Source organism: Diceros bicornis, chromosome X (genome assembly GCF_020826845.1).
Source record: "Diceros bicornis minor isolate mBicDic1 chromosome X, mDicBic1.mat.cur, whole genome shotgun sequence".
Classification (NCBI taxonomy): Eukaryota; Metazoa; Chordata; class Mammalia; order Perissodactyla; family Rhinocerotidae; genus Diceros; species Diceros bicornis.
Genome location: NC_080781.1, coordinates 59,749,311 through 59,773,138, shown reverse-complemented (window position 1 = coordinate 59,773,138; position 23,828 = coordinate 59,749,311). Strand labels below are relative to the sequence as shown.

Below are 23,828 nucleotides of genomic sequence, written 5' to 3'. Positions count from 1 at the left end.
CAAAATATTAGCAAAATAATACAAAAATACATTGAAAGTATAATACACCATGATCAAATGGGATTTATTCCAAGGATGCAGGATGCTTCAACATCCACAAATCAATCAATGTGATACACCACATTAACTAAATGAAGAATAAAAGTCACATGATCCTCTCAATAGCTGCAAAGAAAACATTTGACAAGATGCAACATCCATTTATGGTGAAAACTGTCAATAAAATGGGTGTAGAAGGAAAGCACCTCAACATAATAAAGGCCATATATGACAAACCCACAGCCAACATCATACTCAATGGAGAAAAACCAAAAGCCATTCCTCTAAGAACAGGAATAAGACAACGGTGCCCATTCTCACCACTCTTATTTAACATAGAAATGGAAGTTTAAGCCAGAGCAATTAAAGAAAAATTAATAAAAGGGATCCAAGTTGGAAAGGAAGAAGTGAAATTCTCTCTACTTGTAGATGACATTATTCTATATATAGAAAACCCTAAAGAGTCCACCAAAATACTATTAGAAATAATCAACAAATAACACTAGTTTCAGGATACAAAATCAACACACAAAAATCAGTTGCATTTCTATAAACTAATAATGAACTAGCAGAAAACAGTCAAGAATACAATCCCCTTTACAATCACAACAAAAGGAACAAAATATCTAGGAATAAATGTAACCAAGGTAGTGAATACCTATATACTGAAAGCTATAAGGCATTATTGAAAGAAATCAAAGAAGACATAAAGAAATGAAAAGATATTCCATGCTCATGGATTGGAAGAATAAACATAGTTAAAATGTCCATACTACCTGAAGCAATATGCAGGTTCGATGAAATCCCAATCAGAATCATAATGACATTCTTCACAGAAATAGAACAAAGAATCCTAAAGTTTATACGGAAAAACAAAAGACCCCAAATAGTCTAAGGAATGCTGAGAAAAAAGAACAAAGTTGGAAGTATCACTCTTCCTGAATTCAAATTATACAACCAAGCTGTAGCATTCAAAACATCATGGTACTGGCAGAAAAACAGATACACACATCAATGGAACAGAATTGAGAAATTAGAACTAAAACCACACATCTATGAACAGCTATTTTTTGACAAAGGAGCCAAGAACCTACAATTGGGAAAAGAAAATCCCTTCAATGAATGGTGTTGGGAAAATTGGACAGCCACATGGAAAAGAATGAAAGTAGACCACCATCTTACACAATACACAAAAATAAACTCAAAATGAATTAAAGACTTGAATATAAGACGTGAATCCATAAAACTCCTAGAAGAAAATATAGGCAGTATACTCTTTGGCATCGGTCTTAGCAGTGTCTTTTTGAATACCATGTCTCCTCAGGCAAGGGAAACAAAAGAAAAATAAAAATATGGGACTACATTAAACTAAAAACTTCTTTACGACAAAGAAAACCAACAAAACAAAAAGATAACACACCAAATGGGAGAAAATATTTGCAAATCATATAACTGACAAGGGGTTAATTTCCAAAATATATAAAGAACTCATGCAAGTCAACAGAAATAAAAATGAACGTGTTTAAAAAACATGGGTGGAGGATATGAACAGACATTTTTCCAAAGAAGATATACAGATGGCCAACAGGCTCATGAAAAGATGTTCAACACCACTAATTATTAGAGGAATGTAAATCAAAACTACGAGATATCACTTTACACTTGTCAGAATGGCTACAATTATCAAGACAGAAAATGACAAATGTTGGAGAAGATGTTGAGGAAAGGGAACCCTTATACACTGCTGATGGGAACGCAAACTGGTGTAGCCATTATGGAAAACAGTATGGAATTTTCTCAAAAAATTAAAAATAGAAATACCATATAATCCAGCTATCCTACTACTAGGTATTTATCCAAAGAACATGAAATCATTAATTCAAAAATATATATGCACCCCTATGTTCATTGAAACATTTTTACAATATCCAAGATGTGCAAGCAACCCAAGTGCCTATCAACAGAAGAATCGATAAAAAAGATGTGGTTACACACACACACACACACACACACACACACACACACTGGAATACTACTCAGCCATAAAAGAGAGGAAGTTGTGCCATTTGCAACAACATAGATGAACCTTAAGGTATTACATTAAGCAAAATAAATCAGACAGAGAAAATAAAATACTGTATGATTTCACTCATATATGGAAGGTAAACAAACACATAGACAAGGAGAACAGATTAATGGTTACCAGAGGAGGAAGAGGTGGGGTAGAGAGAAAGGGGTAAAGGGACACACATGTACAGTGACAGATAAAAGCTAGACTATTGGTGGTGAACACGATGCAGTCTATACAGAAACTGAAATATAATAATGTATACCTGACATTTACACAATGTTATAAGCCAATATTATCTCAATTAAAAAATTATAATAAAATATAATTAAAATGGTACATTTTATGTTATGTTTTACCACTAAAAAAGTGAAAAACATAGCTCGACACAAAGGAAAATGGAAACACAACATGCCTAAACTTATGAGATGTGGCAAAACAGTATTAAAATAGAATTTTACAGTAATAAATGCCTACATTAAGAAAAAAGAACACCTCTCCAATAAAGGACCTACCTTTACAACTTAAGGAACTATAAAAAGAACAAACAAAGCACAAAGTTTGCATAAGGAAGAAAATAGCAAGGATTAGAGCAGAAATCAAATGATAGAGACCAGAAAAAGATAGTAAAGATCCATGAAAGAGTTGATTTTTTGAATAAACAAAATTAAACCTTTAGCTAGACTAATAAGAAAAAAGAAAGACAACTGAGAAAAATAAAATTAGAAATGAAAAAGAAGACATTGCAACTGATAGCACAGAAATTAAAAAGATCTTAAGAGACTACTCTGAACAATTGTATGTTAACACGTTGGATAATCTAGAAAAAATGGATAATTTCCTTGAAACATATAACCTACCAATACTGAATCATGAAGAAATAAAAAAGTCTAACCAGTCTAACATTGAGTAAGAAGATTGAGTCAGTAATCACAAACCTCTCTCAAAGAAAAGCCCAAGACCTGATGGCTTTGCTGGTGAACTCGACCAAACATTTAAAGAGGAATTAACACCAATCCTTAAACTCCTCCAAAAAATTGAAAAGGTATACTCCCAAACTCATGTTACGAGCTCAGCATGAAAGTCAAGATGAGAAAAATATACTGCTTTATTTACACATTCCATTGTTCTTTCTTCAATTCTAATATTCTAAACATCCTTGTTTTATCGTTACCACTCTCCTAAACAAGTTTTTCAACGTTTCTTTTAAGAAAGTCATGCCTGTGACAAATTCTCTTTGGTTTTCTTCTTATGAAAATAACATTATTTCACCTTAATTCTTTCCTTTCCATTTTACTGAGATATAACTAACATACCATAAAATTCCCTCATTTAAAGTGTATAATTCAATGTTTTTTAGTAAATTTACAAAGCTGTGCAACCATCACCAGAGTCTAATTTTAGAAAACTTTTATTATCCTCAAAAGAAATCTTACAGCAATTTTCAGTCACTCCCCATTCTCCCATGACCAAACCCCTAGTGACCATTAATGTATGTTCTGTATCTATTAAAAACAAAAACAAAAACTGAGGTACCATTTTTCACCCATCAAATTGGCAAAAATTAAAACAATTGATGAGAGTGTTGAAAAGCATCTGGAAAAAGGAAGACTCCCACAGAATGTTGCTGGAAATATAAACTGCAGTTTTCTTGAACTGCAGTTTTTCAGTTCCTATTAAAATTTAAACTGTATAATCTAGAACCATCAATTCACTTTCTAGTATGTATACTATAAAAATACATGTGCACCAAGAGGCCCCTTCAAAGATGTTCCCTGAAGCTTGTTATCAAACAAAAAATTGAAAACAATGTAAGCATCCATCAATGTGGAAATGCTTAAATACTGTGTGGTAAATATAGCCCATAGAATATTACACAACATTTAACAAGAGGTGAATATAAATGCATTAAAATGGTAACATTTTCAAGACATATTGTTAAGGTAGAAATAACAAGTTGTAGAAATATCTCTGGTGAAAGGCTCATGTTGTAAGAAGCAAGATAATATGTTAGTATATGTACATGTGGAAATAAATTTTAAAAGTAACTATGAGATATGCTTCAAAATTAAATTATTAATGTTAATCTCTTATGAAAAGAAAAAAAATACATCATGAAGAAGCATTTATGCAACTCCAAAGTCCATAGGACAAATGACCTATTTCTTCAACTAATAAATAGCACTAAAAAAGTGTAAGATGTGAGAAGTATCAGTATAAAGGTGGAGTAGGCATCTCCAAGCTCCTATTCCTACCTCAAAACATTGAAAAACAAGCATAAAAATGTGACAATCAACTTTGTCAGTATGCTGGAAAACAGTTAATGATTCACAGCAGCCTAGTAAATGCTGAATCAAGAAGAGCTTAGAATCAATAAGAAAGCTTTGAGGAATTATTTTTTTGCCTTTTCCCACCCCTCCCTGGTATGGCAGCAGTCTTGAAGACTTGAGCCCACATGCCCAGTGTGGAAACCTGGCCTCTGGCTCCAGCAAATTTTTTAAAAAATTTTTACAAGTCTATAGCAATATTTCGATGGTGATAGTTCAAGTAGCAAGTACCTATCTATTAGCTTAAGGTTATTAATTTCACTTCTCAGAATTTTGATATATTGGCTTATTTTTGCTCTGCTTGACATAACGATTTCAGAAAGGAGTGTATTAAAATCTCCAACCAAAATTCTTGTTTTAATTTTTATTCCATGAAGTCCTATCAGGTGTTGTTTGGTATATTTTGAGCATGTATTACTGGGTTTATAATATTTATAATGGTTATATCTTCTTGCAGTGCTCTTCCTTTACTAGTATATACCCACAGTTTTTATTCAAAAATTATTAAGTACATCTGTTCTAACCAGTCTGGGTTACCTGAAGGATGAACACAAGGTGCTTCTCTCTCTTTTGACTAACTCTGAATTCACCCAGAATGGACAAATGGAAGGTGTTTTTAAAATAAATTGTAAAATGGGTGAATAACCTAGAACCACCCGGGACAAAGAATTATGGTTCAGCCTCCAGCTTCAGCCTCAAAGAAAATCTAGGGAGACAGTTTCTTTGGGCAATTAGGGCAATAAAAACCATCCGTGTATGTGAGGGAATTTAGAAAACTCAGTATAACATAGATGCTCAAAAAAGACCTGAGAAGACCCTAAAGTTATACCACAGGCTGATCACAAGGTTCAGGGAAAGCTTGATTAAATGTTAAAAGAGGGCACTATCACAGAGCCAATCTGAAAAGACTGGAAGAGTTGTTTTCTCTCTTTCTCTCTCGGTTCTTGGCATTCAAGGAAATTTCTGTCAAAACCCTAGTTAAGTAAAAGCTAAGGAACGGGGACTTCAGTGATCATACACAACAAAGAATACAGTCTCTGCAAAAATAGTTGGGAAAAGTCACTCAGCAAATGGACTACTAAAGCCTTCAACAATAAAAAAAATTAGTAACCCCTGGGAAGAAGAGGATAATCTGATTTCCACAGTTACCACATTATATTCAAACACTCAAGTTTCAATAGAAATTCACAAGTTATACAAAGAAACAGGAACATATGGCCCACTCAAAGGAAAAAAAAAAATCACAAAAAATATCCTGAGGAAGCCCAAACATAGGATTTACTAGACATATACTTCATAGCATCTATTTAAATATGTTCAAAGAGCTGTAAAAAATGGACAAAACTAAGTAATTTTTAAAAGTATGTATGGATTAAATTAGAATATCATCATCAAAGAGATAGAAATTAAAAGGAAACAAACAGAAATTATGGAATTTCAAAGTACAATAACTGAAATTAAAAATTTAATTCACTAGAAGTGTTCAAAAGCAATTTTGAGCAGGCAGAACACAGAATCAGCAAACATGATAATTGGACAACTAAATGTATGTAGTTTGAGTAGCAGAAAGAAAAAAGAATGAATAAAAGTAAACAGAGCATAAGGGACCTGTGGGACAACATCAAGCAGGCTTATACATTATGGGAGTCCCTGAAGAAAAAGAGAGAGAAAGGGGCAGAAAGAATATCTGAAGTAATAATGACTGAAAAATTCCCAAATTTGAATCTATGCATGAATCTACAACCCAAAAATCTCAACTACCTTCACACAAGATAAACTCAAAGTCATCCGCACCAAGAAACATAATCTGTAGCAAAACTAAGACAAGGAGAGAACCTTAAAAGCTGAAAGAAAAATATTTGTCACATAGAAAAGATCTTCGAGATTAACAGCTGATTTTTCATCCAAAATCATGCAGGCCAGAAGAAATAGGGTTGGCATATTTAAAACGCTGAAAGAAAAAAAAAACTGTCAACTAAGAATTCCATATCTGGCAAAATGGTAACTCAAAAATGAGGGAGATGGGACTGGCACAGTGGCATAGTGGTTAAGTGCATGCACTCCACTGCAGAGGCCTAGGGTTTGCAGGTTCAGATCCTGGGCGTGCACCAATGCACTGCTTATCAAGCCATGCTGTGGCGGCATCCCATATAAAGAAGAAGATGGGCATGGATGTTAGCTCAGGGCAGGTCTTCCTCAGCAAAAAGAAGATTGGCATTGATGTTAGCTCAAGGCTATTCTTCCTCACAAAATAATAAATAAATAAATAAAATGAGGGAGAAATTAAGACATTACCATTTAAACAATAGTTGAAGAAGGTCATTACCACTAGATCTGTCTAGCAAGCAATGCTAAAGTGAAATCTTCAGGTTGAAATGAAAGGACACTAGACAATAACTCAAGCCAAATGAAGAAATAAAGACCTTTGTTAAAGGTAACTACATAGGTAAATATAAAAGTCAGTATTACTGTGCATTTGGTGTATAACCCCACTTTTTATTTCCTACATGATTTGAAAGACAAATGTATACAATAATTGTAGCTCTATGTTATTAGGCACACAAGATATAAAGATGCAATTTGTGACAACAACAGCCTAAATGTGGAGGGGAGTAGTATATGAGAAGTGTTTTTGTATGCTATTGAAGTTAAGTTGGTATCAACTCAAGATAGTTATAAAGTAGAATGTTAAATATAATCTCAATGATAATTACAAAGGAAATATATACACAAAAAGAAATGAAAAGGGAATCAAAAAATTTCACTACAAAAAATCGACTAAACACAAAAATAAGGCAGTTGTAGAGGATATGAGGGACAAAGAAAGGTATGAAATACAGAAAATAAATAGAAAGTGTCCGAGTAAGTCTTTCTGTACAGTAATTACTTCCAATGTAAATGGATTAAACTCTCCAGACTAATACAGAAATTGGTAGAATGAATTTTTAAAAATACGTGGCTCAACTATATGTTTTCTACAAGAGACTCACTTTACATACAAAGACACAAATAGGTCCAAAGTGAAATAATGGAAAAATATATTACATGTAAATAGTGGAATGGTGGCTATAGTAATATCAGAAAAAAAATAGACTTTAGTAAAAAATTGTTACAAAAGGCAAGTAATGGCATTGTATAAAGATAAAAGGGTTAATTCAAAAAGATATAACAATCATAAACATTTATGCACCAAAAAACAGAGCCCCAAAATATATAAAGTAAAAACTGATAGACTGTAAGGGAGAAATAGTGCTACAATAATATTTTGAGACATCAGTATACCACTTTCAGTAATGGATAGAATATCTAAACAGGACATAAATAAGGAAATAGAAGACTCGAATAGCACTATAAACCAACTAGTCATATCAGACATATGTAGAATATGCCACTCAACTACAGCAGAATACACATTATTCTTAAGAGCACATGGAACATTTTCCAGGACAGACCATCTGTTAGACCACAAAGCAATTCTCAATATATCTACAAAAAATTGGGATCATACAGAGTATTTTTTCTGAACACATGGAATGAAGCTAGAAATCAATAAAAATCTTGAAAATTCATATTTGGAATTTAAACAAACAAACATAGGCCAAAGAATAAATTACCAAAAAAAATTTTTTAAAGTTAAATATGAATGAAAATGAACACACAACATACCAAAACTAATGGGATGCAGCAAAGGTAGTGCTCAAAGAAAAATTTATAGTTGTAAATGCCTACATTAAGATACAAGAAAGATTTCATATCAATAATCTAACTTTACACTTTAAGGAACTAGAAAAAGAAGGGCAAACTAAACCCAAAGCTACCTGAAGTAAAGAAATATGGAATAATACAGTCAAGATAGTAAAATAGAGAACAGAAAAACAATAAAGAGTATCAATGAAACCAAAGTTTATTCTTTGTAAAGATCAAATTGATCAAATTGAAAAACTTTTAACCAGAAAGACAAAGAAAAAACAGACAAGACACAAATAACTAAAATCATAAATAAAGGTGGGAACATTACTAGCAACCTTGTGGAATTGAAATGGATTATAAGGGAATACTAAAAACAATTAGAGGCCAACAAACTACATAACACAGATATAATGGACAAATTCCTAAAAATACACAAATTACCTTTAACTTCTGCGAGTTTTTGGTTCCATGTCTAGTCATATGTTGCTCAATTGTGGGGATATGTTCTGAGGAATGTGTCATTAGGCAATTTTGTCATTGTGTGACTATCATAGAGTGTACTTACACAAACACAGATAGTATAGCCTACTACACATCTGGGCTATATGGTATAGCCTAATGATCCTGGGCTACAAACTTGTACAACATGGTCCTGTACTTAATACTGTAGGCAATTATAATACAATAGTAACTATTTGTGTATCTAAATATATCTAAACAAAAAGTTATAGTAAAAATATAACATAAAAGAAAAAATCATGGAGAGTGACGTCGGCATCATGGCAGAGTGAGCTTTCCCGTAAACTCTTCCCCTAATAAGATACAACAAAAATAACAGTCACAGACCAACAACGGAATCCCAGACAGTGAAAAGCAGGATCGGAAAGATCCAAACTGCCACACATTTGAGAGTGAAACGTGCTGGACCCCCAGAGGAAGTGAGGAGAGGTAAGGAGAACTCCTCTCCATCCCCATAAGATCAGCAATCCTGGTTCATGAGGCTCCCAGAGAGGGCAGAGGGGTGGTACTTTGTGGGGAAACCATAGCTCTTCGGGGTCTCTCAGCCAGTGGGAAACTCCCACATAGAGGACTCAGAATTGCTACAGGGTACCATCAACATCTGAGCACCTCAGAGAGCAGATAACGAGGGGCAAATGAGAAGTGCCCCATGCCAGGGACCCAGCAGGCAAAAGAGAGAGACCCCCCTCCTCACAAACCAGACACTGCAGCTCAGCTGACCAGACCAGACCAAGTGAGCCGTGGATCGCAGATCACAGCAAACAGCCAGGGCAGACCACAGGGGGCTCAGATTACACAGCCCATTACCACCACACAGTGGTGGCGGGTGGAAATTACAACCAGAGATTTCCAGGATGAGGAAAAACAAAGCGAATATAGGGAACACAATGCAAAGATACATGAAATCACCAGACCAGAAGGAAAATGACAAGCACTCAGAAACCAACCCTAAAGACATAGAAATCCATAACCTAAATGACAGAGATTTCAAAATAGCTATCATAAAAACACTCAACGAAATACGAGACAACACAGACAAACAATTCAATGAGATTAGGAGTTTCTTCACAAAAGAGAATGAAATCATAAAGAAAAACCAATCATGGGGCTGGCCCCGTGGCTTAGCGGTTAGGTGCGCGCCCTCCGCTGCTGGCGGCCCGGGTTCACGTCCCAGGCGTGCACCTACGCACCGCTTCTCCAGCCATGCTGAGGCCGCGTCCCACATACAGCAACTAGAAGGATGTGCAACTATGACATACAACTATCTACTGGGGTTTTGGGGAAAAAGAAAGAAATATATAAAATTATAATTAAAAAAAAAACAATCAGTGCTGATGGTGATGAAGAACACAATGGAGGAGATAAAGGAGAATCTGGAATCTTTAAAGAACAAAGCTGACAATATGGAGGAAAGAATTAGCATTTTAGAGGATAGGAATACAGATATGCTCCAGATAGAAGAGGAGAGAGAACTAAAACTAAAAAGAAATGAAGAAAGTCTCCGAGAAATATCTGACTCTATTAGAAAATGTAACATAAGAATTACAGGTATTCCTGAGGGAGAAGAGAGGGAAAGAGGAACAGAGAGCCTATTCAAGGAAATAATAGCTGAGAATTTCCCAAATCTGGGTAAGGAGCTGGAAATACCAGTAAGCAGAGCCAAGAGGTCACCTAAACATTTCAACAGGCAAAGGCCCACACAACGACACCTAGTGGTGAGGCTAGCGAGAGTCAATGACAAAGAAACAATATTAAGGGCAGCTAGACAAAAACAAAAAATAACGTACAAAGGAACTCCCATCAGGCTCTCAGCAGATTTCTCAACAAAAACTTTACAGGCTAGGAGAGACTGAAATAATATATTCAAAATACTGAAAGACAAAAACTTTCAGCCAAGAATACTCTATCTAGCAAAAATATCCTTCAAATATGATGGAGAAATAGTAACTTTCCCAGATAAACAAAGGCTAAGGGAGTTCAGAGCCCTGAGACCACCACTACAAGAAATACTCAAGAAGGCCCTCAGGCCTGAAAGAAAGACGAGAAAGGGAATACAAATATTGTATCAAGGAGAAAAATAGGAAGAGAAACTCAGAAAAATAGTAGATCTTTAGCAGAATAGGTTGGCAACCACTTAAATACCAAAATCTAAGATCAAAGGAAGAAATTCACCAAAAATAAATTTAACCTCATCACTGTAAACACACAGCCACAACAGAAGATAGAATAAGGTATAACAAGAACAACTTAGAAGGGGAAGAGGAAAGTGATTGAATTGACTTAGTATAAGAAATAGGAGGCCATCAGATAATGGACTATCTCATACACAAGATGTTTTACACAAACCTCAAGGTAACCACTAAACAAATAATCAAAACAAAATCACATATGATAAACAAAGAGAAAACTAGAAGAGTCATAAGACAGAACAACCAAACTGAATTGGCAGTCCAAAACAAATGGGACAAGCAAAAAGGAAATGCAAAAGAACTAGAAATTAAGTGACAAAACAGCAACATTACGCCCTCATATATCAATAATTACCCCAAATGTAAATGGACTGAACTCTCCAATCAAAAGATACAGAGTGGCAGGATGGATTAAAAAGCAATGTCAAACAATACGCTGCCTCCAGGAAACTCATCTCAGCTCTAAAGACAAGCACAGGCTCAGAGTGAAAGGATGGAAGACAATACTCCAAACTAATGGCAAACAAAAGAAAGCAGGTGTTGCCATACTCATATCAGACAAAGTAGACTTCAAGATAAAACAGATGAAGAGAGACAAAGAACGGAAATATATAATGATAAAAGGGACACTCCACCAAGAAGACATATCACTTTTAAATATATATGCATCCAACATAGGAGCACCAATGTACATTAAGCAACTATTAACAAACCTAAAAGGAGACGTTAACAACAACACAATAAAAGTAGGGGATCGTAATACCCATCTTACATCAATGGATAGATCATCCAGACAAAAAATGAATAAAGAAATAGTAGACTTGGGCCGGCCCTGTGGCTTAGCGCTTAAGTGCGTGCGCTCCACTACTGGCGGTCCGGGTTTGGATCCTGGGCACGCACCGACACGCTGCTTCTCCAGCCAGGCTGAAGCTGTGTCCCACATACAGAAACCAGCAGGGTGTGCAGCTACAACATACAACTATCTACTGGGGCCTTGGGGGAAAAATAGGAGGAGGATTGGCAATAGGTATTAGCTCAGAGCTGGTCTTCCTCAGCAAAAAGAGGAGGATTAGCACAGATGTTAGCTCAGGGTTGATCTTCCTCAAAAAAAAAAATAGTAGACAAATGAAAAACTGGACAAGATGGACCTAGAAGACATATACAGAGCACTCCATCCAAAAACAGGTGACTAGAAATTCTTCTAACATGCATGGAACATTCTCAAGGATAGACATGTGTTGGGAAACAAAGCAAGCCTCAGTAAATTTAAGAAGACTGAAATCATAACAAGCATCATTTCAGACAATAAAGCTATGAAACTGGAAATGAATCATGAAAAAATGCTGGGAAAGTGACAAAAATGTGGAGATTTAACAACATGCTACTGAACAACCAATGGATCATTGATGAAATTAAAGGAGAAATCAAAAAATATCTGGAAACAAAGAAAAATGAAAATATGCCATACCAAACCATATGAGATACAGCCAAAGCGGTTCTGAGAGGGAAACTCATAGTGATACAAGCCCACATTAACGAACAAGAAAAAGTCCAAATAAGTAACCTTAATTTACACCTAACAGAAGCAGAAAAAGAGCAAAGAAAGCCCAAAGTCAGCAGAAGGAGAGAAATAATAAAAATAAGAGTAGAAATAAATGAAATTGAGACCAAAAAAACAGTAGAAAGGATTAATGAAAAAAAGAGTTTGTTCTTTGAGAAGATAAACAAAATCGACAAACCCTTAGCCAGTCTTACTAAGAAAAAAAAAGAGAAAAGGCTCAAGTAAATAAAATTAGAAATGAAAGAGGAGAAATTACAATGGATACCACAGAAATACAGAGGATTATGAGAGAATACTATGAGAAAGTATATGCCAACAAATTGGACAATCTAGAAGAAATGGATAAATTCTTAGACTCATAAAACCTCCCAAAACTGAACCAAGAAGAAATGGAGAATCTGAATAGACCAATCACAAGTAAAGAGATTGAAATAATAATCAAAAACCTCCCAAAAAATAAAAGTCCAGGACCAGATGGCTTCTCTGGTGATTTTTACCAAAAATTCAAGGAAGATTTAATACCCATCCTTCTCAAACTATTCCAAAAAATAGAGGAAGATGGAACACTTCCTAAATCAGACAAAGACAATACAAGGAAGGATAATTACAGGCCAATATTGCTGATGAACATAGCTGCAAAAATCCTCAACAAAATTTTGGCAAACCAAATACAGCAATACATTAAAAAGATGTACATAAAAAGACACCATGATCAATTGGGATTTATAGCAGGGATGCAGGGATGGTTTAACATCTGCAAATCAATCAACGTGATACATTACATGATCAAAACAAAGAATAAAAACCACACACATGGTCATCTCAATAGACTCAGAGAAGGCATTTGACAAGATACATTTATGATAAAAACTCTCAACAAAATGGGAAGAGAAGGAAAGTACCTCAACATAAAAAACGCTATTTATGACAAACCCACAGCCAACATCATACTCAACGGGGAAAGACTGAAAGCCATTCCTCTGAGAACAGGAATGAGGCAGGGCTGCCCACTCTCACCACTCCTATTCAACGTAGTACTGGAGGTTTTGGCCAGAGCAATTAGGCAAGAAAAAGGAATAAAAGGAATTCAAATAGGCAAGAAAGAAGTGAAACTCTCACTATTTACAGATGACATGATTTTATATCTAGAAAACCCTAAAGAATCCGCTGGAAAACTATTACAAAAATCAGTTGCATTTCTGTATGCTAATAATGAACCAACAGAAAATAGCTCAAAAAGATAATACCATTTACAATTGCATCAAAAAGAATAAAATACCTAAGAATAAATCTTACCAAGGAAGTGAATTAACTATACAATGAGAACTACAAGACATTATTGAAAGAAATCAATGATGACATAAAGAAATCGAAAGATATCCCATGCACATGGATTGGAAGAATAAACATTGTTAAAATGTCTATATTACCTAAAACAATCTACAGATTCAATGCAATCCCAATCAGAATCCCAATGACATTCTTCACAGAAATAGAAAAAAGAATAATAAAATTTATATGGAGCAACAAAAGACCCCGAATAGATAAAGAAATCCTAAGAAAAAAGAACAAAGCAGGAGACATCACAATCCCTGACTTCAAAACATACTACAAAACAATAATAATCAAAACAGCATGGTACTGGTACAAAAACAGACACACAGAACAATGGAACAGAATTGAAAGCCCAGAAGTAAAACCACACATATATGGACAGCTAATTTTTGACAAAGGAGCTAAGAACATACATTGGAGAAAGGAAAGTCTCTTCAATAAATGGTGTTGGGAAAAATGGACAGCCACGTGCAAAAGAATGAAAGTGGACCACCTGCTATCATCGTTCACAGAAATTAACTGAAAATGGATCAAAGACCTGAAGGTGAGACCTGAAACTATAAAACTCATAGAAGAAAATATAGGCAACACACTATTTGACATTGGTCATAAAGGAAACTTTTCGGATGACATGCCTACCCAGACTAGGGAAACTAAAGAAAAAATAAACATGTGGGACTTTATCAGATTAAAGAGCTTTTATAAGACAAATGAAACCAGAATCAAGATGAACAGACAACCAACCAGCTGGGAGAGAATATTTGCAAAACATACATCTGACAAGGGGTTGATCTCCATAATATATAAAGAACTCACACAACTGAACAACAAAAAATCAAACAACTCGATCAAAAAATGGGCAGAGGAAATGAAGAGACACTTCTCCAAGGAAAATATACAGATGGCCAATAGGCACATGAAAAGATGCTCAACATCATTAATCATCAGGGAAATGCAAATCAAAACAACACTAAGATATCACCTCACACCCATTAGATTGGCTATAATCACCAAGACAAAAAACAACAAAAGGTTGGAGAGGATGTGGAGAAACAGGAACCCTCATACAGAGCTGGTGGGAATGCAAACTGGTGTGGCCTCTATGGAAAACGGTATGGAGATTCCTCAAAGAATTAAAAATAGAGATGCCCTATGATCCAGCCATCCCACTACTGGGAATCTTTCCAATGAACCTGAAATCAACAATCCAAAGAGGCCTATCCACCCCTGTGTTCATTGCAGCATTATTCACCATAGCCAAGAAGTGGAAGCAACCTAAGTGTCCCTCAACTGACTATTGGTCAAGAAGATATGGTATATATATATATATACACAATGGAATACTACTCAGCCATAAAAAAAGACAAAATCATCCCATTTGCAACAACATGATGAGCCTGGAGGGTATTATGTTAAGTGAAGTAAGCCAGAAGGAGAAACACAAGCAGTGTATGATCTCACTCATATGTGGAATATAAACCAACACATGGACAGAGAAAACTGTATTGTGGTTACCAGTGGCTATGGGGGTGGGGGTTGTGGTGAGGGGTGGGCACAAGGGGTGAAGGGAGACATATATATGGACAAACAAAAATATACAACCCAAAATTTCACAATGTTAAAAACTATTAAAACATCAATTAAAAAATAAAAGATAAAATCATGTTACACATATATAGGGCACTGGAGCTTGCAGGACTGGAAGTTTCCCTGAGTGAGTCAGTGAGTGAGTGGTGAGTGAATGTGAAGGCCTAGGAAATTACTGTACACTACTTTTGATTTTATAAACACTGTACATTTAGACTACACTAAATATATAAAGAAAAATTTCTTTCTTCAGTAATAAATTAACCTTAGCTTACCGTAACTTTTTTACTTCATATATTTTTAAAATTATTTTTTAACTATTTGATTCTTTTCTTATAATACTTAGCTTAAAACATGAACGCATTGTACAGCTGTACAAAAATATTTTCTTCTTTATATGCATATTCTATAAGCTTTTTTCTCTTTTTAAATTTTATTATTTATTTATTCATTTATTTGTGTGTGAGGAGATCAGCCCTGTGCTAACATCTGCCAATCCTCCTCTTTTTTTGCTGAGGAAGACTGGCCCTGGGCTAACATCCGTGTGCATCTTGCTCCACTTTATATGGAATGCTTCCACAGCATGGCTTCCCAAGCCGTGTGTTGGTGCATGCCCAGGATCCGAACCGAAGAACCCTGGGCCGCCGCAGCAGAGCGTGCACACTTAACTGCTTGTGCCACCAGGCTGGCCCCTAAATTTTATTTTTTACTTTAAAATATTTTGTTATAAACTAAGACACAAGACCACACATTAGTCTAGGTCTACACAGGGTCAAGGTCATCAATATCACTGTCTTCCACCTCCACACCTTGTCCCACTGGAAGCTCTTCAGGGGCAATAACACCCTTGGAGCTGTCATCTATGATAACAATGACTTCTTCTGGAATATCTCCTGAAGGACGTGCCTGAGGCTGCTCTTGAGGAGGTGTCACTCTTTTCAGAAATATGTCCATTGTGGTGCTTGGTTTCTTTTTTTCATCACAGATTTGCTCATAAGTAGATAATGCACCATGAACAGACCTCTCTATTAATGAAAACCTTTTGGTGTTGGGGTCCATGTTTTCAAAGTGTTTAATGAGCTTGTTGAAGTCTGCAGAAGCTTCTCCCTTCACTAAATTATCTTGAGCATTCTTCTTTTACTTCTCCTGCAGTTTCATATTCTCTTGCTTCTTCTTCAGCTATGTGTTCCTGTTCCAGTTCCAATAACTCATTATTCAATTCCTCAGGAATCACCTCTCAGAGCTTCTCAATGTCATCCTCATCCACACCCAAGTTAAAGTTTCTGTCATCTCAACCACAGCCTTGTTGATTTTTGAAACCTCTTCATCCTTGGCAAATCCTCTCAAGTCATGGATGAACCTCTTGAGTGTCTTCTTCAAGATGCCATTCATACACTCCTTAGTGACATCACCCCAATCCCAGGAAAGATGTTGTAATCCTTCCAGAATTGCATCAGTGTCTTCTCATTGTCTTATTCAGGTGCAGCAATAGCCTGTGTAAAGGACCTCCTTAGGTAGTAGGCCTTAAAAGCTTTGATCGAACTGCTGGATCAAAGAGGTGCTGTTTGGAGGGTTGGGTTGATATCGGATTAAGGTCACCAATAAAGGGGAGATGTCTAAGAGTGTTATCATCCTAAGCAAAATCTTGAAAGGTATGTTATTCTCCAAACAACTTCTCCATTTCACTGGCATAGCAATTCAAGAAAATCTTGAAAGATGAGCTGGGTCATCCATGACTTCTTATTGCTCCTGTAGCACACTGGCAGTGTGTGCTGTTGATATGCTTGAAGCCCCTGAGGTTTTCACTGTGCTAGATCACAAAGGATTTCAATTTTTGTCTTGTAACATTGCCCCCTAGCAGGACTGTAGCCTGGCCTTAAAAGCCTTGAAACCTGGCATTGACTTGGCTTCTTAATAGATAAAAGTCCTTTCAAGCATCAATTTCCAGAACAGAGAAGTTTCATCCATATCGAATATTTGCTCTGACAGGCAATTTTTCTCCATAATAAGCTTATCTAGAGTTTCCAAAAATTCTTCAGCTGCTTTCACATGAGCACTCACAGACTAACCACTCACTTATACATTGTGTAATAAATAACGATTCTTGAATCATTTAAGCCACTCAGAGGTAGCAGTAAAATCAACAGGGTAGTTGGGTCCAGCCTTTTCTTTCAATATCACAACTGTTTGTTTTGGCCATGATCTTCACAACGCTAAGAGGAATACACTTCTGTGTCTGGTCTTCAATCCAGGTCATTAGAAGTTTCTCTATGTCTGATATATGCTCTTATCAAATTTTTATTAGTCTCATTGCCCTCAATGAAGCAGATCCTTTAACAGCTTCTGTCACTTTGTTCTTATTCTTCAAGATCATACCTATGGTGAAATGGAACATGCCTGACTGGGGAGCAATAACCATCACTGATTTTCCACCTTTATATTCCTTAATCATTTTTAATTTTGTTTCCAGGTAAATCACTCAATGTGGCCTCTTACTGGCAACATTAGCAGTGGATTTTGTGTGCTTTGGGCCATGTTGAACAAAACAACATGAGATTAAATCAAGCACAAGAGAAAATAATGCAATCAAGATATGCAGTAAACATGAGATATATGAGGCTGCTGCTGGCATAACATGGCATACTGTTTTACAGTAAACTTTTTTTATAAGTAGAGTACACTCTAAAATGTCAATAAGTACAGTATAATAAATACATAGACTAGTAACAGTCATTTATTTTTATTATCAAGTATCATGTACTGTACATAATTATATGTGCTATACTTTTATATGACTGGCAGCACGGTAGGTTTGTTTACACCCGAATCACCACAAACACCTGAGTAATGCATTGCACTATGATGTTACAATACCCATGATGTCACTAGATGATAAGAATTTTTCAGCTCCATTATAATCTTACAGGACCACTGCTGTATATACACTCCATCATTGACTGAAATGTCGTTATGTGGTGTGCGACTGTATGTTGGTGTTCTGTTGTTCAGTGCATACACATTTAAGAGCTTTTTTGTTGTTTTGTTTTTGGAAATTGATCTCTTTATTATCCTGTAATGTCCCTCTTTATCCATGGCAAATTCCTTAGCCTGAGGTCTATTTTCCCTAATAATAGTATTAAACATGTTGGGGTTTGCATGGTACATCTTTGTCCATTATTTCATGTTGATCATATTTGTGCTTTTTTGTTTAAAGTGGGTTTCTTTTATACAGCATATAGTTGTGTCATTTTTTAATCCAATATCACAATATATGTCTTTTCATTGGGTGTTGACTGTTTAAATTTAATTGATTATTGCTATGGTTGAAATAAAATCTACCACATTGGTGGACTTTTTCTACTTTTTCACTTTTTCTTTGATTTCTCTTTTTTTTTCTGTCTTTTGCATTAATTGAGCATTTTATGTGATTCCATTTTATCTCCACTGTTAACTTAGTCTTTTTACCTGTTTTTAAAATCACTTTAAGAAGTACAATGATGTACACATGAAATTTTTACAATGTCATAAACCAATGTTACTGCAATAAACAAAAAATTAAAAAAATAAATAAATAAAAATAAAAAATAAAATCACTTTACTTATTGCTCTATAATTTACAAATACCTCTTACTTTACTCAGAATCTATCTTCAAATAATATTATATTTCTTATTATCTGGCCTAAGAACTTTAAAACTGTATGTTCCAAATTTACCCCTTCCATTCATTGTGCTTTTTGGTCATACATTTTACTTTCATATACACAAAAATACAATACATTGCTAATATTTTTTATTTTAGACAATCAGTCATCAGAGTACTTAACAGGAAGAAAATACATTTTATTTTTACCTTCATTTATACCATTTCCAACACTCCTCATTTCGTTGTATAAATCCCATTTGCTATCTGGTATCATATCACTTCTTCATGAATTGCTTTCTTTAAAATTTCTTGTGATATAGATCTGTAGGCAATCAAATCTTAGTTTTTTTTCTTCTGAGAATGTGTTTATTTCTTCATCTTATTTTCATAGTATACAGAATTCCCAGTTGATAGTATTTTTCCTTCAGCATTTTAAAGATATTACACCATAGTCTTCTGGTTTTTATGTTTTCTGATGAGAAATATGTCATAAGTTTCATCTTTGTTCCTTTATATGTAATGTGCTTTGGTTTTATCATTTCTGGCTGTTTTCAAGAGTTTCTGTTTCTCTTTGGTTTTTAGTAGATTTTACATGGCATGCCCCAGGGTGTTTGTGTGTGTGTGTGTGCATGAAAGCTTTTTGGTAATTATCCTGGTTGGTGTTCTCTGAGTTTCTTGAATCTGTGGTTTGGTGTCTATCATTAATATTAGAAAATTTTCAGCTATTATTTCTTCAAATCTTTCTTCTGCCCTATCTCTCTTTTCTTTCTAGCATTTCAATTTCTAGGTAGGTTAGAGTGTCTGATATTATCACATAGGTCTTAGATGCTTCATTCTGTTGTTTTTTTCCTCTTTTTTTTCTCCTAGTGTTTCAGTTTTGATAATTTTTATTGACCTACATTCAATTTCACTGGTCATTTTACAACACTTAGTGGTGTGAAGTGTACTGAAGAGACTGTTGAAGTCTTTCTCTCCTTAGAGAGAGAGAGACTGTGTTTTTTATTTCTAGCATTTCCATTTTATTCTTTCTTATAGTTTTCATCTCTCTACTGAAATTAACCACCTAATTTTGCATGTTGTTCACCTTTTCCATTAGGGCCTTTAACATATTAATTGTAGTTATTTTAAAATCACTGTCAGGCAGTTCCAACATCTATGCTATACCTGAATCTGGTTTGTTGATTTCTTTTTTTCTTGGGAAGTATGGACTGGTTTTGTGGAGGAACAGAATTTTGGAGTTCCCTAATCTGCAATTTTTGCTCATATCATCCAAATGCATTTTTTAAGTGAGAAGAATCTAGAACTCAAAGGCTAAACTGTATGATTCTGTTTTATGACATTGTGAAAAAGGCAACCCATAGGAATGTAGAACATAGAGAAAATGGTTACCAAGAGTGACTACAAAGAGGTAGCAAGAGGGAATTTTTCAGGGTAATGGAACTGTTCTGTATCTTGATTATGGTGGTGAATACATGATTGAATGCACTTTCACAATCTATGAAATTCTACACTACAATGAGTGAATTTTACTGAATATTGTTATGTTTTATTTTAATTTTAAAAATCCTATAACAGAAAAGTGAGGCTTTTCCTCTATTAGAAACCAGGGTCTTGACCAGGCCATAGTTTCTGCACTCAGAGCCTAGACTTTGCTTAGTTCCATCTTTTTCTTTGGCTGGGAGCCATGTAAGACATCAGGTGATTAAGTATTACAAAAGTATGGCTCAGCAATTGAAATATCTGAGACCTCAAAAATAATTTATATTAGAAATGATTGTCACACATATACAGCATTCTGTTCCAATTATGGACAAGATCCTTAACTATTTAAAAACAACTATTGGTGGCCCAGGACTAGAAGCGTGATTTATTGCTGAATTCTGAAAGTCAGGACTGTGGTTTATCATGGAAATTTTATAGATGCCTTGATTTCCATGTTATGCTTTTTAAGAGTGTATACATTCAATTTAATCTTACTGTAAAATCTAATCACTAGTGTGCAATATATATATTTTGACTTATTTTATTGAGGTCATATTGGTTTATGACATTGTGTAATTTCAGGTGTACATTATTATATATCAGTTTCTATGAAGACTGCATCATGCTCACCACTAATAGTCTAGTTTTTATCCGTCACCATACATATGTGCCCCTTTACCTCTTTCGCCCACTCCCCACCCCCTTCCCCTCTGGTACCCATTAATCTTTTTTGAAGAAGACTAAATAATTCTTCCTATAGCATGAACACAGATTGGTTTCGTCATTGTTGAAGAAGCAGCTTTTCTTCATTGACCTACTGAAGTTTGTTAATGCTGATGGAAGTGTCAGTGATGGACATAGAAGCAGCCTAAGAGTTTGGCATTAGGCAAAAGAAAGTTGCCTGTCCAAATAGACTACTCAGCAAAGGAGATTGCTCATAAATCCACCTTGGAATGTCCCTTGAAAATATCTGACCATTAAGGCACACACAAAAAGCAACTTTCTTTACCAGGGAATTAAGAAGCCTCATCATTATGAAGTTCTCAGGAAGCAGTCCAAGATGGCAACATAGAAAGATCCCGAACTTACCTCCTCCCATGGATACACAAAATCTACTGCTATATATGGAAAAATTTACTCTGAAAAACAGAGGAGCAGCTCCTTCACATCAGCAAACAAGAAAAGGGTCACATCAGAGTGGGTAGGAGAGCCTGAGATTCAGTCTTGCCATAAACCCCACCAGCAGCGCAATTACACACAATCAGGAGGGAAATCACAAACCTAGTGCTTCTTCCTGAGGAGTGAAGGGTTTTTACCCCACATCAGGCACCCAAAATTTCAAGACCTGAACCCCCAAAATATCTGGTTTTAAAAACCAGTGGGGCTCATGTTCACAAGCTCCAAAGGGATGTAGCAAACTGAGAAATACCTCTTAAAGGGCTCACATGCAGACTCACTCACCCCAGGTTCCAGTGCATAAGAAGCCATTTGAAAAGTGCCCAGACTTTATGTGAAAGAGATTCATTTGTTAATCTTAAAGAATGAGCCTGAGGATCAGGGAACTGTTGGGATACACTCCAGGGACAGAGGCACTGGTGGGAAGAATTTTCACACTCTACCTCTACCTTTCTAATGTTGGCAGCCACCGTTTTTTTCCCAGTGGGTGCCATATTTATCTGCCAACTGGCAGGCACCATCGTTGCACTCTCTTTCTGCCTTGCTGAGGCCAGTGGGTACCATCATTTTTTTTTCCTTCAACAGGTGCCCTCTTTGCATTCTCCCTCTGCCACACTTCAGAGTACCGATATATCCCGGAAGGGAGCTTTTACACATGTCTGGTGTCTTGGTTTTTATATCTGGTGCCCCAGTTTTGGAGGCTGCAGCCCAGGGTAGGATCCTTGAATGTCTGGCTCTTGAGGCCAGAGGTATTTGCATTCTTGGGTCCCAGAGGACTGTAACTATTGGAGAGACAATTCTTGGCAGACTACCTCCCCCAGGGCACTGCATAGATTGCAGACTAAAGCACATCCCCAGTATTTCTGAGAAAGAAGCCTATTTGCTCATCCAGCAGCTTTGGCTTGAGGGGCAGGCTTCTGGTCTGGCATACTTCTAGAGGCCTAAAGAGGTGCTCTCAGGGAGTTGGGGCAGGTAGATTCAATCTTCATTCTCCCTCTGCCTCACACTAGTTCACTGGTATCTCTCAGAGAAAAGCTTATATTCTTGGCTGGCACCCCAATTGTTGCAGCCGCTGCCAGGGGATACCTCTACATCACCTGCCTCTGGCGGTAAGCAGGGCTTTATGCTCACAAGTCCCACAGGACCATAATCAATAGAGAAAGAGTTTTCAAACAGCGACCGCACTCAGGATGCATCAACAGACCTAGAAGCACAGTCTTTCTGTGAAAGAGGACTATAAGCTTATTATCATAGCTGTAGCCTGAGGGGCAGGCTTCCACTTAAACACACATCTAAAGGCTGATTGTAAAACTATCCAGAGAACTCAGAAAGTGGGTGTATTCTTCACATTCTCCTCTATCATGCTCCAGAGTGCCAGTATCTCTTGAAAGGAGGCTGTTACACATGCCTGATGCTCCTGGTTTTAACCTATGGTGCCCTTATTTCTGAAGCTGCTGCCCAGGTGATGCCCCTTGAATGCCTGGCTCTGGTGGCCAGAAAGACTTGTGTTCCTGGGTCTCACAGGACTGTAACAGAGAGACAGTTCTTGCCAGGCTACCACCCCCAGGATACTGCACAGACAGCAGACTGAAACAAACTACTTTTTCTATAAAAAAAGGCTTATTTGTCCTGGAGCTTCAGCCTGAGGGGCAGGTTTCAAATTTGGCACACATCTAGAAGCCTACAAAGGTGCTCTCAGGGAAATGTAGGCCAGGGGACACCATCTTTTTGCTCTCCCTCTGTCTCATCACAGCTCACCAATATCTGCCAGAAAGGAGCTTATACACTTGTCTGGAGCCCTGATATTTGTGACTTGCCCAGCGGACACCTCCAGATTGCCTGGTCTGAAGACCAGCAGGGCTTAAGTTTGTGGTTCCACAAGACTTTATATATTTGCATACTTTAAAGGCTGCTTCCTGAGAGTTTGAATTCCAATCAGCTTGAATCTAAGTGCTGACTCAGATCTCACACCTTTGGACACTGACAGGTTTTGGCACACCCTGAACTACCAGGAGCTATTAAAACTAAAAAAGGCTGCTTGGACAATCACAAAAGTTCGAGAGACAACCAAGAGCTAGGGTAAGATTGAACAATAACGTTCATCTCCTACAGGATGCAACTCCTTCAAGGCTGGGAGAGGTGGCTTTTAATCTAATACATGTAAACAAACACAGATAGTCAGGCAAAATGAGAAAATAGAGTAATAGCTTC

At 36.2% G+C, this 23,828-nt stretch overlaps 1 protein-coding gene across 9 annotated transcripts in view; it reads right to left on the bottom strand.

The window, feature by feature from the left end:
• Positions 1-23,828, bottom strand: part of HEPH (hephaestin) — a 153,984-nt gene that overhangs the window by 55,308 nt on the left and 74,848 nt on the right. The window lies entirely within an intron of this gene.